This window comes from Kryptolebias marmoratus, linkage group LG7 (genome assembly GCF_001649575.2).
Source record: "Kryptolebias marmoratus isolate JLee-2015 linkage group LG7, ASM164957v2, whole genome shotgun sequence".
In the NCBI taxonomy this organism is placed as follows: Eukaryota; Metazoa; Chordata; class Actinopteri; order Cyprinodontiformes; family Rivulidae; genus Kryptolebias; species Kryptolebias marmoratus.
The window spans coordinates 872,374-887,948 of NC_051436.1; the positions used below are offsets into that span (position 1 = coordinate 872,374).

A 15,575-nucleotide genomic window follows, 5' to 3' on the forward strand; every position below is an offset into this window, starting at 1 on the left:
TGATTCTGTTGTGTCTGAGCCTTAGAACTCCAACAGGACCGGGTTTAGAGCTCCAACAGGACCGGGTTTAGAGCTCCAACAGGACCAGGTTTAGAGCTCCAACAGGACCAGGTTTAGAGCTCCAACAGGACCGGGTTTAGAGCTCCAACAGGACCGGGTTTAGAGCTCCAACAGGACCGGGTTTAGAGCTCCAACAGGACCGGGTTTAGGTCTTCTACTAAATCCTATTGTTGTCTATGTGAATGTAATTTGTTTTTGTGAATTATAGCTGCTAATCCAACTCTCCTTTATTTATAAAACAGCCACACATGATGAAAATGCTCGGTTGCTCGGTGGTCAGTGCTGCTGTCTTGTAGTCCTGAGGCTGCAGGTTCGAGTCCAGGTTGTGTCAGAAAGGCGTCAGGCGTGAAACAGTTAGAAATCTGTCCTAAAGTTCAGTGGCTGAGATGACCCCTGAAGAAGGTAGCAGCCGAAAAAACAACAAATGATCCAAATGATGTACAGAACAATAAATAAAATATTCCTAAATCAGAGCCGTAACAGAAGTTAAATGATGCAGATTAAAGATCAAACAGAGCTAAGAACAGAACCGTTGTATAATGTCCCACAGCTAACAGTCTCAGCACAGCTCCCGCTGCTCCTCTGACCTCCAGGTACCTGATGGGCCTCAGGATTGGCCTGTCTCTCTAAGAAGGTGAAATGTTTTCGGTTAGTTTTCGTCTCCCTCTGGCTCGGTGCTTCTCCAGCAGCAGAGTCTGTGTCTTTGCTGCAGGAACATCAGAGGTAACAGCAGGTTGCTGGGCAGGTCGAACCAGATATCTGACATTAAAAAGCCACACAGATCTCTGGGGTTCAGGATTCCTGAGCTGTACATCAGACCGTTGATCAGATTCCAGGAAAACCTCACCACTAACGCCCCCATCACAGCAGCGATGGTGCAGGAAGCCCTCTGCTTGGTGCGGTCGACCCTGTTCCGGCCCGGCCCCGGCCCCGGCCCCGGGCGCTTCAGGACAAAGAGAACAGAAACGCTGCAGAAGAAGATGACCGTGACGTGGAACGCTATGGTGATGGAGTAGAGGATCAGGTAGGCCTGCTTGTCGCTCAGGAACACCACGGTGGCCCAGCCGACGCACAGCAGCCAAACGCAGCCGATGCTGGCGGTTCTGATCCGCACTCCCGCTGCTCCTCTGACCTCCAGGTACCTGATGGGCCTCAGGACAGCAAAGTAGCGCTCCACACACATGAGGAGGTGGAGCATGGCCTGCCCGGCGGCGGTGGCAGTCCAGATGTATAGCCCCACCAGCATCACGAGTCCACGATGGACGTAACCACCGAAGAAGAAAAGACTGAAACCCAGAACCAAGTTGACGTACATGACAGTGGAGTGAAACAGGAAGAGGTCGCTGTGGTTCGGAGACGAGCGATGACGCTTCCACCGCTCCAGTCCCACGTAGAGGACGAGGATGAAGAGCGGCAGGAGGAGGAGGCTGGTGGTGAAGGTGGCGGCGAAGATGGCGACGCTCACCGTTGACCGGAAACATTCGTCCATGGCCTGAGGGATGGAGGAGTTGGAGGATAGGAGATGAGGAGGAAGAAGAGAGTCAGCCATGAAGGGTGAGGACCGGAGTGATGTGATTCAACCTGAGGGTCCTGAGGAGGAAGAAGAGGAGGAGGAGGAGGAGGAGGAGGAGGAGGAGGACAGAAAGCAGAATCTTTTATCAGCCGAACAGTTTTTATGTTTTTGTCCCATTGATGAACACAATACCGAGCGATGGTCTGCTTCCTGGTTGATTTCACCCTGAAACTTATTTAAATTTAAATTTGATTTATGTTTCACACACACACACACACACACACACGCATCTTTGTTGCTTTATGTAAGCACCAAAAAGTTTGTAAATGTTTTCAAGTTAAAGGACTTCATTATTTTCTAAATAGTTTTCTGCAAAACTGTCAGAATCAGTTTTTTAACACATTTGTTTAAATTAATTTAAATCAATTAAAGACTCAATAAAGACTGAAACAGCCTAAAAATGTTCAGTTATTTTTTATAATTCAGATTTCTTTGGTGTTTCAGCTTAAAAATATAATAAAAACAGACATAACTGGAGAAAATATTACTTTTAAAGTTAGTGTTTAGTTTCAGTAAAAACAGAAATAAGTGAACCATCTTTTAATATTAAAGTTTTATTTAATAAGAGGGTCTGAATAAATAATCTTGTCCTTAACATGTCTTAAAATAAATACAGATGAACTTCGTGACACAAACTAACTTTTTTATTATTTATTTAACATTAATTAGGTAAAGATGCACAAACAGATAATAAAATCTTATTTCCTTTCATATTGATTTAATCCACAACCTTTTCAGTTTTCAAACACAGACTGAAATGTCTGAATAAACTGCAAACTAATAAAATAAATCTAATAAAGACTTTCTAAAAAGTCAATAATTATACATTTTAAAATGTCAGCAGTTAACAGAACAGTTATAAGAAATAAAAGTGTTGAAATACCTCAGCAGAGTTTGTCTCTGACGGTCCGACTCTGCGTCTCCAAACTGCTTTAAACTGGAATCTGATCCACATGTATCTCTATCAAATCGCTTATTATGGTCTATTTGTGAGACAAACGTTCTGATGCTTTAACAGGCAAATGCATTTCTGTCATTACTGCATGAGAGGGAGGTCAAGCTGCTCGGCCGACAGGGTCAATATTTGAATCAAATAACAATCAGCCGCTCGGTTTTACACCAGATTTATTCCTACTTTCAAACTAAAATGGTTTTAAAATAAAAGACAAAAAGAAAACCTTCCATAAGTTTAATAAATAATCAACAGCTTCATCCTCAATGAACTGAGGATTTAAAGCAGGCTGACAGTTTCCTCTCTTCTCGTTAACAAACCTATCGTTAGGATGAATAATTTACAGGATCTAAATGATTCACAGAAAACATAATAAATATTCAAATCCTGTCACGAAGCCCAATGATGTAATGATGTAATGATTTGAACTAAAAGTTTATAATGATGTCAGATATAGAAAATATATAAAAGAGTTTCACGCCCAAAGGTTCAACATGTTAAAAGTGGACAAACTAACTGTGAGTCTGGTTTCAAACAGGGTTTAATTTTAGTTTTCTGCTTTCACTGATGGGATGTTTTCTTCAGTACTTGCACAACAACATGTCAGTTTCTCTGCTCTGTACAAGAACAGGAAAGGAACCACCATGCTGCTGGGTAAACTGAGCCACACTGTAAAAATAACCACGAAACACCAGTCGCTGTCACTCAAGAACGCTAAAACCTGCAAAGCAAAGTATCCAAAAAACAGCAACCACAGAGCCCCTGTTATGATCACGATGGTGTTGAAGGCCTTCTTCTTTGTGGGGTCCACCCTGCCTCCACCCAGTTCCTCTGGCCTCGGGCGAATCAAAATGCAGAGGACAGAAAGGCTGAAGAAAGAGACAGCAGCAAAAGTGAAGGCTGAAATGCAGAAAAACTGTACGAAGGGAATGTAGGGGTAACACAGAGTGATCTGACAGCTCCAGCCCAGAGAAAAGAGCCAGATGAACCCAACGCAGATGTTTCTGATCATGACTCCAGTGGAGGTTTTCAGCTTCAGGTAGGTGAGGGGGTGAACAACAGCCAGGTAGCGCTCTACGCAGGTTAGAAGGTGGAACAGAATCTCCCCAACAACGGTCAGTGAGGAAATGCAGAAGCCAACTCCAGCCAGCTGGGGAAGAAGGAATCCCAGGAGGTACATGGCAACCCCTGGACCCTCAAACAGATGCATGACGGCCATGTTGTAGGTGATGACATCAGAGTGGCTCATAGTTTGGACTGAGCGCTGCTGGCGACGCCTCTGGTGACCCAAGTACAGAACCCATACGGAGAAAGGGAAGACGAAGACAGATCTGGTGATGATGAAGACAGAGGTGAAGAGGAACATCTCAGAGGACTTGCAGTAGTAGAATTTAGAAGAAGAAGAAGAGTTAAATGATAAAGACTGGTTGATAGTCATGTCTGCTGTTTGTAGATGTCTGAAGAGGACAAACCCTGCAAAGAACACAGAACCAGTCAGGTTTACTTCATTGTTCTTTTGTTCTTAGACATAAATACGATGTGTGCTGTTGCCATTTAAAAGATTTAAACTGATTCTGTTTGTGATGATGTGATTTCAGGCAGGAGTGCTTCATCGTGACTTCAGACAAGTCGAAACAAGAAAGGGAGCTTTCCTTTAGCTCCTCCCTTCAGGAGTCACCACGTCTGCAGGTCCTCCTTCACTGCATCCATGAACCTTCTCTGTTCCTAGCTCCATCTTCAACATCCTTTGTCCAATATGTCCATTGTCCCTCCTCGTTCATGTCCAAACCATCTCAGCCTTGCCTTTTTAACTTTGTCTCCAAACCTGAGCTGTCCCTCTGATGGACTCATTTCTACTCCTGTCCATTTTGGTCCCTCCCAGTACAAATGTGAACATGTCCATCCCTGCCACCTCCAGCTCGTCCTCCAGTCTTTATTAGAAGCATTGTCTCCAAACCACTGTCTCTCCTGCAGCTCTCTCTGTTAGAAATCCATCCTCTCCACCCTGCTGCTGTCTGTTCTTCTTCACTAACTTCATCCACCTTCAACACCTCTGCTGCTTCACTGTCCCACCTGTCTCCTTCTCATTCTGTCCTGCTTCTACTGGCTTTCATTCCTTTTCTCTTTAAAGCTTACCTCCACCTCTCCACCTGCTCCCTACCCTCACTGCAGATCACAGTGTCATCTGCAAACATAGTCCCTGAGGACTCCTGCAAACAAGAAAGGGTTCAGATCTGATCCCTGATGTAATCCTTGAACCCATCTGTCCCTCCTGCTGCACGTGTCCTCTCTGTCCCCGTCACTCACAGCCTTTCTCCACCCTCCTGACCCCTCCTGACATGAAGTGAAGCATCTTCGTCGAGACACGGCTGTGACTGAACAGAATCAGAGCTAAAGCACAGCAGAGAGGGACGGCTCGTTTATAACTGCCTGTGCACGTGTGTGTGCACGAGGTTTGAGTCAACTTGATTCAAAATGGCTGCCACAGCTAACATAAAAGTGGCTATAACTCAGTCAGTTTTACAGATATTGAGCTGTAGTAGCTGAGAGTCGTCCCCGTCAAACACTCTAAGAACAAATAACTCACTTTAAGAAACATCAGCATGCGAGGCAGCGGGCGACATGCATTCTTTATAAGGAAAGTTAGAGTCATTTAAAAAGTTGTTAAAAAATGAACATTTTACCTCCAAATATCAGTACTTTTTTTGGAATCTTTGTTTTATACACAAAATAAATAATAATATAAAAGTTGAAAATCTGAGAGACTTTTTGATGATGGACCTTAATAATGTGCACAAAAGGTGAGTTTTATTTGCCTGAAGATATTATGGGATAACTGAGGTGCATCGTCAACAGACTCACGGATCGAGAGGGTTTAATTTCTGACAGAATTATAGAGGTAAGAACTGAAAATCTAATTACCACAAGCTAAATGAAATAATCCTGTGGTTTTAGTGTGACTTTCATTTTGTTTGTTTATCTGTTTTTACAGCAGAAGAAGCCTCTGAAAAACTACTTTCATTAAAAAAGGAGCAAATTCACAATTAGTTTATTAATTAATCTAATATTCTTCATTTTTCCTGCAAAACAATCACCGAATTAAGACCTTTTGTTTTGTAGAACCACTGAACACATGTAAGTAAAAACAGCAGAATATAAATAACATGAATAACATAAAGTCAAATAATTATTTAATTGTATCAGTAAATAATAAATAACTCCCACCTGAATACTTCCTGCTGAATGCTGCTCTCTGATGCTGGGTCCAAATGCTGCCAAACAAATACGACATTTATTTGATTTCAGGACTGGGCTGTAGTTTGCATGTCTGCTTTTAAACAGATGCAGGCTTGATCGTATTCTTTACGGCAAATTTCCGTAAGCAAATGTTTGTTTCAAGTGTTTTCAGGAGGTCAGGGAGTCGGGTCGGCTGAGGAAAACACCTCTACTGGAGATCCAGGATGGAGTTGGAAAACAGCTGGAGGAGGAACTGAGGTTGTTCAAATAAATAAAACAACAAAGTGTGGAAAAAATATAAAATTATATCTTATACAGACAAAACTTAGGAAGTCAGTCCATTATACAGTATCAGAAGCCCTTTAATTTAGGGAAAAACTGATAAGGAATAGTATTGTGTTGTCAGGATTTGGAGGTTGTTGTTTTTCATGTTTAAGTTTGTTGTTTCTTGTATTTTGTCTTTACGTTTAGTTTTGTCTTTATTCAGTTTTTGTTCCTTGTGACTTTGTTTCCTGTCAGTATTCACCTCTCCTCAGTCAGTCAGTTGTTTTCCTGCCCCGCCCACCTTCACCTGCTCCTCGTTAATCACTCACCTGTGTCCACTTCCCCTAATGACCCTCTGTCTTTAAAACCCGGTCATCTCCTCCCCTCTCACTGGTTTGTTTGTTTATTTCCCGGCTGGCTGGTTCTGCTCGTGTCTGTTTGGTCTCTGGGTTTAGTTGTTGTTGTGCTGCCTCGTTTCTTTTCTTTTAAAATAAGTTATTTTATTAGCTGAAGATGAGTCTGCACACAGGGTTCGCCTCCTTCTCCACCACTCCTGACATCTGTACCTTTTGGTGGCAGCACATTTTACAACGTAGATAAAGTTTGTAAAAAAAAAAAAGCAAACTTTCCCCTGTAGAAAACAATGGGATTATGGAAAGTGTTATCCATTTTTCCCCATCAGTTGTACTTCTGGAGGATACTCTATAATAAGTTTAAATGAATGTTTCATGTAAAGAACATCGTGACTGATTCTGATAATCCATTAGAAACGTGAGAAGTGCTAAAAACCACACGCTGCATCAGAAACAGGAGTGATTTATAACACAGAGGAAAAATAAATTATAAGTTTGTTTTGCAACATGCAAAACCACTTGTTTATCATTTTGACGCATATGAAGGTTTTCTGCCTTTAATTGGACACCATCAGGCAAGCAGTCACTGAGAAACCAACGCTGCTGCAGAGGTGAGTGGTTTCAGAGACGTTTAACACGTTTTAATGTAAGTTTACAGTCTTTGGGCTTCATTACTGAATAAAACCAGCTCACGTACTGAGTGAGGGTTTAAAGCTGCTGCCTACAGTCAAATCTCAACATTTGATTCCTGTAGATGAATAAGAAACAGATTCTGAAGCTCTTTGTGGAACCAAGATAAGTTTTAAAAAGCTCTTTATAGTTGCTGACAATTTGTTATTTTTAACATTTAATTGATAAACTATTGTTTATTGCTGAGTTGGCATTGTCTGAAGATATTTTTTTTCATTAGTTAGAATAAATTAGACTAAAATGCTTGTAGTCATTCAGCAGAGAGTTTCTCTACGTTTGTTTCCTATGGTTGCTCCTGCGTCAGGCGCCAACGATCGTCTGACTGCAGCTCCTGAACGCCACATCTGCACCCAGAGAAATAAAATGTTAGATTTATTTAACTTAGTTACGCCAACTTCCACTGAACTTGGCTGTTTAAATGCAAAAAGTGGAATTTTGAGTCTCTCAAAAGTACATGGGGCGAAATATCTCAAAGTGCATGAAAAAAATAACAAGATCTGACCTCAGAAGCTTCATATGGGATGTCCTCGGAGACAGTCTTTATTTGACAAAAGAAATAGCACATTTTGGGCATTTAAGTTTTTATCTGCTTTATGATTTCCTGAATTGGTTTAATGCTGCACAGTCTGCTTGTTTTGACAGTTAAAAAATGAACCGATATCATTTAATTCAAGCTAAAACAAACGTGTAGTTGGACAAAGTTTCAAATAAATTTTACTTTTTACATTTAAACAGCCAGGTTTGGTGGAACCAGGTGTTCAAAACACTTCACACCAGTCCAACCAAAAACTTTTTTTTAGAAATGTATCCTCCAAATCAGAGCTTACAATTTCTTTATTCTTTTTCAGTTTCCTCCTCATCAATAAAAACCAAGATGTCTGCCAACTCCTCCCTTCATGCGGAGTTTGATGACTGCCCCTTCCCCGAGATCATCTTCATCACAGGGAGCTTTGCAGTCATCTTCCTCTTCATGAGTCCTCTGTTTGTCTTCGTTCTTGTCTTGGGTTTCCAGAAATGCAAGAAACAACACTTCGGTTCTTCTTTGACACCATCGAGCCACATTGACATCATCACCTACAACATGGTTGCTCTGGACTTCCTGTGTTTGTTGGGGACTTGGTTTTATTTCTTTGGCACTATTACTCAGCAGAAAGATGTACAAAAGGTAGGGAGTTGCACTTTTGGCATTTTCATTCCTGGACAGATGTTGTTTCACCTCATCACCTGTGTGGAGCGCTACCTGGCTGTTGTCCATCCCATCTTCTACCTGCGTCTGAGGGGGACGGGTGGGGTCAGGATCAGAAACGTCACCATCGGCTGTGTTTGGCTGCTTTCCTTTACAGTGCTGGTTCTAGCAACGTGGGTCAAGGTTTCCATGACCATCATCACTGGCTTGTTGCTGTCCATCACATCCGTGGCCTTTTGTTTCTGCAGCCTCTCTGTTCTCTGCGCTCTGATTCGTCCAGGACCAGGTGAGGGAGGCAGGAACAAAGAGCGAGCTGACCAATCAAAGGAGAGGGCTTTCCACACCATGATGATCATAACAGGAACTCTTTCACTGAGGTTCATCAGTAATCTGATTATTTGCATAATACAGTGCTTTTCAGAGCCATATGGTTATACTTTTTGTGTGGTGGGGTGGTCCTCGGTGTGGTGTCTTGTGCCCAGCAGTCTGGTGTTACCTCTGCTCTTTCTGCAGAGGGAAGGAAAACTACCAGACTGTAGACCCAAGTCAGATAAGTCACCATGAATTTAGTTTAATGATGTTTTTCATTTGGAAATGTGGAGTTTTTGCACCATGAAAGAAGACAGGCCTGAACCTTGTCTTTTGATGACACTTCACTCAATCTCAGCAGGTGTGAGAAATATGAACTATTTATGTGTCCAATGACACTGAACAAATAACTTGTCGAAGAAACAATATCTGCCACTCGTCACTGGAGGAGAGGATGGATTATACCTTTCCTGACATGCCTGTTCTCTTTTTGTGAAGGCAGCCCTGCAGCAAGTTGCTCCTCTTCTTTTGTTTTTACTTCATCTATTCAATCATTTTCTGGTTGGGTGGTGGAGGTGACAGGTCCAGTAGTGCCACCCTGACCTCCCTGACCCCAGCGACGCTCTCCAGCTCCTTCTGGAGGAGGCTTTCCCAGACCAGAGAGGATATACGATCTCTTAAACATGTGGAAGAAGGTGCGGTGGTCAGATGAGAATAAAACTGAATGCTTTGGCCAACACCATGTCTGGAACAAACCTAACACATCTCATCATGCTAAGAACACCATCCCCACTGTGAAGCATGACAGTGGCAGCATCATGCAGTGGGAGTGTTTTAATCAGCCGAGACTGGTCAGAGATGAAAAAGAGAAATGGAGCAAAATACAAAGAAACTCTTGAGGGATTTTTTTTTTTAGAGTAGAGGCCTGAATCATTTTTATAAAAACTGAAACATAATTAGCTTTAAGCAGCAAAGTCTTTGTCGGTTTCCCTGGAGAAGATGTTAAGATCGACTAGAAGACAAGTCAATGACACAATGTACCAGATAATGTTTACCAATGTTATGGAAATGTGTTTATTCGTGTTTGTGCGAACAATGTTGTGTTAATTATACCAAATATCCAGTAAATCTCCCAGTAAGATTTCAACCTTTGGGTCTTTTGTGTAAATGTGAAGCGAAACCACGACAACAGAGTCTTTCAGAGGTTTGAGACCTTCCAGCAAGAGAACAACCATGAACTCACAACTAAAGCAACGCTGCAGTGGTTCAGGGACAAAAATGTCCTGGAATGGTCCAGTCAAACCATCACAGATCTTCCCTTGTGCTACAGAATTGGGATTAATCCCTGGATGAATGTCAAGCATAACTTTATCAGCTTTTCTACGAAAGGCCTCAAACTTTAGCTCCTCTGTTGTTAGCTGTTAAACCAACTTCAGTCTTTTCCACTTGTTTCTTTTTGCCATGTTTTAATAAGAGGTTGTCTGAAGTTTACCACTGAGTGCCATTAAATCATTTGTTTGCTTTACATTGTACATTTTGCAAACCTCTCATCCATCACTGTGACACATACACAAATAAGTATTATAATTAGACTGGACACCATTAAACAAACAATCATTGATTTGAGCGATGCTGAAGGACAACTAGACACAAACACCACTGAGACGGTGAGTGAGTTTAATCACTTTCAAGCTTTTCCTCATTAGATTTGAAACAAATGTTCAGATTGGATTTTTCCACTTATAATACCATTACTTTTATTTTATGTTATTAGCAATATGTAATAATGCCTAAAAACATGTGAGGGTTTGAATCCCAGAGAAAAGATGTTGCAGGTGTATAGTTAAATAAATACAAGCTGGAGTCTAGTTTAAAAATGTGGATTAAAAACCTATTGTGAAGCACTTTGTATAACCTAGCTTAAAGTAAAGTACAAGCTAAGAATTTGCATCACCACTGACATGCAGATAATTATAAACTATTGTCTGATTGTGCTGAAAAAAAACAAGATATTGAAGTTGGAAATGAATAAATTAGGCTACATTGTGGTTCTAATCCGGGAAAAAAACAACATGAAAGACAACAGCTTCTCTGGACAAGATGAAGATAACTTTCATCTTTGGAAATCATCCATCCAGCCATTTATTTCTGTTGTTTATCCATGATCGAGTCATGGAGGCAACAGGTCCAGGAGGTCCACCCAGACCTCCCTGTCCCCAGAGACACCCTCCAGCTCCTCCTGGAAGATACCAAGCTGTTCCCAGACCAGAGAGGACATATGATCCCTGCAGCGAGTTCATGCTGTCTGAGACTGCCCGTTGCTTTTGTATCAATAAAATCCCGATTGCTGTCCTTTCCGAGGGTTCCTTTGTTAAATGTTTTAGGAATTAAAGTCTCTTCACATTGTCTATGAACACTCAGAGCATTTGTGAATGACATACACTGCTGTAAAGAAAGATGATCCAAATTTAAATGTAGAACCAAAATAAATCTTCAACCATGTTTTGAGAATTGTGTTTTCAAAATGTGTTATATGTTTTCACTTATTCATCTTTTTTCTCGTCCTCAGTCGTAGATGGAAGTAAAAATGTCAGACAACTCCTCACGTGCTGTTCAGTTCGATGACTGCATGCTCCCTGACATTAATTTCATCGTGGTGAGCCTCTTAATCGCTTACATCTTCACGATGCCTATTTTTGTCTCGGTTCTTGCTGTGGGTTATAGGAAATTGAAGAACCAATGCATCACCTCCTTTCTCACGACATCGAGCCACATCGACATCTACACCTACAACATGGTTGTCCTGGACCTTATTTCTTTCTTGGGAACTTGGTTTTTTTTTCTGGGGCTCATCTCTAAACAACAACAAGTAACAATGGCAGGGAGTGGCATGTTCTGCATTGTTGCTACTGGACAGATGTTGTTTCACCTCATCACCTGTGTGGAGCGCTACCTGGCTGTTGTCCATCCCATCTTCTACCTGCGTCTGAGAGGGGCGGGTGGGGTCAGGATCAGAAACGTCACCATCAGCTGTGTTTGGCTGCTTTCCTTTGGAGGGCTGGTTCTAGCAATGTGGTTTGAAGTTTCCTTTACCATGATCACCGGCTTTTTGCTGTCCATCACATCCGTGGCCTTTTGTTTCTGCAGCCTCTCTGTTCTCTGTGCTCTGATTCGTCCAGGACCAGGTGAGGGAGGCAGGAACAAAGAGCGAGCTGACCAATCAAAGCAGAGGGCTTTCCACACCATGATGATCATAACAGGAAGTCTTTCACTGAGGTTCATCAGCAATCTGATTATCTCTGTAATACAAAGTTTTTCAACACCTAATAGTTACTTGTACTGTGTGGTGGGGTGGTCCTCGGTGTGGTTCTTTCTGCCCAGCAGTCTGGTGTTACCTCTGCTCTTTCTGCAGAGGGAAGGAAAACTACCAGACTGTAGACCCAAGTCAGATGAGTCACCATGAATTTATTTGAACATATTGGCCCATCCAGATGAGAAGTTTGTTTGTTGTCTTTTATCAAATAAAGAAAACTGACAAAGATCACTGAAATACATTGAAACTGACAACAGTAAAAATGTGTAAGCTGAGTCTTTTGGGTCATTTTCCTGTTGGACCCATGAGCTGATGTAATGACATGTAATTAATCCATTAGAAGTGTAATTGTGCAAAAACCACATGCTGTAGAGACCTGCATTAAAAATGTTGTCTGATTTATACCACAGAGTGACAATAAATTATGAGTGTTTTACAATAAGCAAAACGAATTGTCCATCATTGTGACACATACACAAATGAATATTATAATTAGTCTGAACACCACAAGACAAGCAGTGGATGATCTGAGCAGAGCTAAAGGAGAACAGCCAGAAACACACTGCTTACAAGGTGAGTGTTTTTAATAAAACAGAGAAGTGTTTGCTTTGATTGGAGTAATATTGATCAGAAGTTATTAAAGCTTAAAAACAGCTCTTGTATGGAGTGGATGAGGCTCAGGGTTTAAAGTGGTTCAGTTTGATTCCCAATGTCTCTACTTGTTCTTTTAAAAAACCGAGGCTCTTATTCCTGCTGATGTATGAATTATAACAGACTGTTAGGTTGACCCGAGAATGTTCAGTGGATATGTTTCCTAAGAGGACGTAAATAAATTTGACCTGGAGTGATTGTAGATGTACATCAGAAGAAAAGTTTAAAGCTCAAATAAACACTAAGGATCTAATCTACATGCATGTCATATTTTCTTTAAAAAAAGACAAAAATCTTATGAAGCAAATTATAAATGGTGACTTCCCAGAAAAACAAAGAAGTCCAGTTAGCTTCTGTTCAATTTATTCGGATTTTGATTTACTTGATTTTATTATATTTGCTGGTTTTATTTATAAGGAATCATTAAATATGTTGAAAAGTGTGTGATGTTAAGCAATATCAATTAGACATAGTTAGGCTCAAACCCATGCACAGCTTGGGCTCTGTCCTGCTCTCGAGTTGCCCAGGGAGATAGACCGTGGGTGACTGAGAGAATACTCTCTAGGGACATGGAATTTGAATGGACCATGTTCAAAGTCTCTATTGCAGATATACTTGTAGCTTCCAGGGTCTGTGGCCAGAAGGTCATGGTCACCTGGGCTGGATGAGGATGAGTCATCTTCTCGAAGTCTGAAACTATGATTATCAAAAAGAAAAAGAATGATCCCTAAACAAGGACAACCAGGGAGCCTTAACTGACTGAGACAATTACAAAACCAGAACCCAAACAAGTCAAGACAATCCAAAGAGTTTACAGAAAGACAACTGGATTTCTTATGGATGGAGACATTTTGCTTCTTATTCAAGAGTCTTTCTCAGTTTAAACTAGAATGTGCAGTGTTGTATTTATACAAACTAAATTCACCTGCAGATTAGTCCCACTCACCACCTTCCTATTGGTCGTGAGGGTCTTTGTAGACCTGGTCTTCGACTATAATTCAAATGTAGAATCAAAATAAATCTGTAGAAATATGTGCTGTACAAATATTTATTCTCTTTTCTTTTATCCTCAGCTGTTGATGAAAATTAGGATGTCTGTCAACTCTTCCTCCAGCTCATACCTTCACGTTTATTTGGAGTATTGCACCAACCCTGAGACAAACGCCATCATGGTGAGCCTCGTAATCGCCTACGTCTTTACGTTGCCTCTTTTTGTCTTCGTCCTTGTCCTGGGTTTCCAGAAATGGAGGAAACAACGCTGCGCTTTCAGAACATTGAGCCACATTGATGTCTTCACCTTCAACGTGGTGGTCCTGGACATTCTTAATGTCGTAGGGATGTGGTTTTATTATTTTGGCATCTTTACAAACCAAAATGTTGTAGTGACGGCAGGGAGTGGCATGTTTGACATTTTCGCACCTGGACAGATGTTGTTTCACCTCATCACCTGTGTGGAGCGCTACCTGGCTGTTGTCCATCCCATCTTCTACCTGCGTCTGAGAGGGACGGGTGGGGTCAGGATCAGAAACTTCACCATCGGCTGTGTTTGGCTGCTTTCCTTTGGAGTGCTGGTTCTGCTAATGTGGTTTGGAGTTTCGTTTGCCACGATCACTGGCTTTTTGCTGTCCATCACATCCGTGGCCTTTTGTTTCTGCAGCCTCTCTGTTCTCTGCGCTCTGATTCGTCCAGGACCAGGTGAGGGAGGCAGGAACAAAGAGCGAGCTGACCAATCAAAGCAGAGGGCTTTCCACACCATGATGATCATAACAGGAAGTCTTTCACTGAGGTTCATCAGCAATCTGATTATCTCTGTAATACAAAGTTTTTCAACACTTAATAGTTACTTGTACTGTTTGGTGGGGTGGTCCTCGGTGTGGTTCTTTCTGCCCAGCAGTCTGGTGTTACCTCTGCTCTTTCTGCAGAGGGAAGGAAAACTACCAGACTGTAGACCCAAGTCAGATAAGTCACCATGAATCTATTTGAACATATTGGCCCATCCAGATGAGAAGTTTGTTTGTTGTCTTTTATCAAATAAAGAAAACTGACAAAGATCACTGAAATAAGTTTTAATGTACAACTGTAATATCATTAATATAGAAACAAATGAAAATCTGTCATTCCTTTTACATTTTTGTTCAACAGAATTATTTCTAAAAAAAACTAATGTTGCTGGCCTTGGCAAAAAGGATGGTGCCTTAATTTAATATATTGTTGCTCAAACGTTTAGGTTGATCTCTGCAGTCAGGTGATTTCTCTACCTCTGAGACTTCTGTACCTGTCCACAAATGTCCACAGGTGTCCTGAGTTGTCCACAGTTGTCCAGAAGTGTTCTGGTTCTCCAGATGTTTCAGCTCCATTCACAAACGTTCAACAGGATTTAGTTCAGGTCTCAAAGGTCCACTTCAGAACAGTCTAATGTTTGGTTCTGACCCGTTCTTGGTGTTCTGGGTCATTATCCTGTTGGACCCATGAGCTGAGACTGAGACAGAGTTTTCTGACTCTGAGCAGCACATCTGGCTCCAGAAAGCCTTGATAGTCTTGAGGTTTCCTTGGACCCTGAACAGATCCAGGACCCCCTGTGTCAGACCCAGAACAGAACCGAGCCTCCTCCATGTTCCCCTGTAGGTTCAGGGTTCTGGTCTTTGGTTCTGGATTGGGTCTGTGGACACAGAGCTGATGGAACCTGTTGCCTAAAAGCTCCAGTTTTGTCTCATCTGTCCAAAAGACATTGTCCCAGAAGCTCTGTGGCTTCTCAATATGCATTTTGACAAATTCCAGTCTGTCTTTATGGTTTGGTGTCCTACTGGGTCGTCTTTCATTAAGTCCACTTTGTCTCAAACAGACAGATGGTGCAATCTGACACTGATGACCTTTGACCTCTAATCTCTTTGGAGATTGTTCTGGAAAATTTTGTTCCATTTGTATTAAACATCTCTTCAGTTTGTCTTCAGATGTGGACACATCCAAGGAGGGTGTCTCCAGTCCTG

At 41.7% G+C, this 15,575-nt stretch overlaps 1 long non-coding RNA gene across 1 annotated transcript; it reads left to right on the forward strand.

Moving 5' to 3' along the window:
- The first annotated feature begins 6,501 nt into the window (after positions 1-6,501).
- On the forward strand, positions 6,502-10,115 carry LOC119617162. The gene is made up of 2 exons (XR_005233345.1): positions 6,502-7,050; positions 7,978-10,115. It is a non-coding gene; the product is annotated as an uncharacterized LOC119617162 (long non-coding RNA).
- The last annotated feature ends 5,460 nt before the right edge of the window (positions 10,116-15,575 follow it).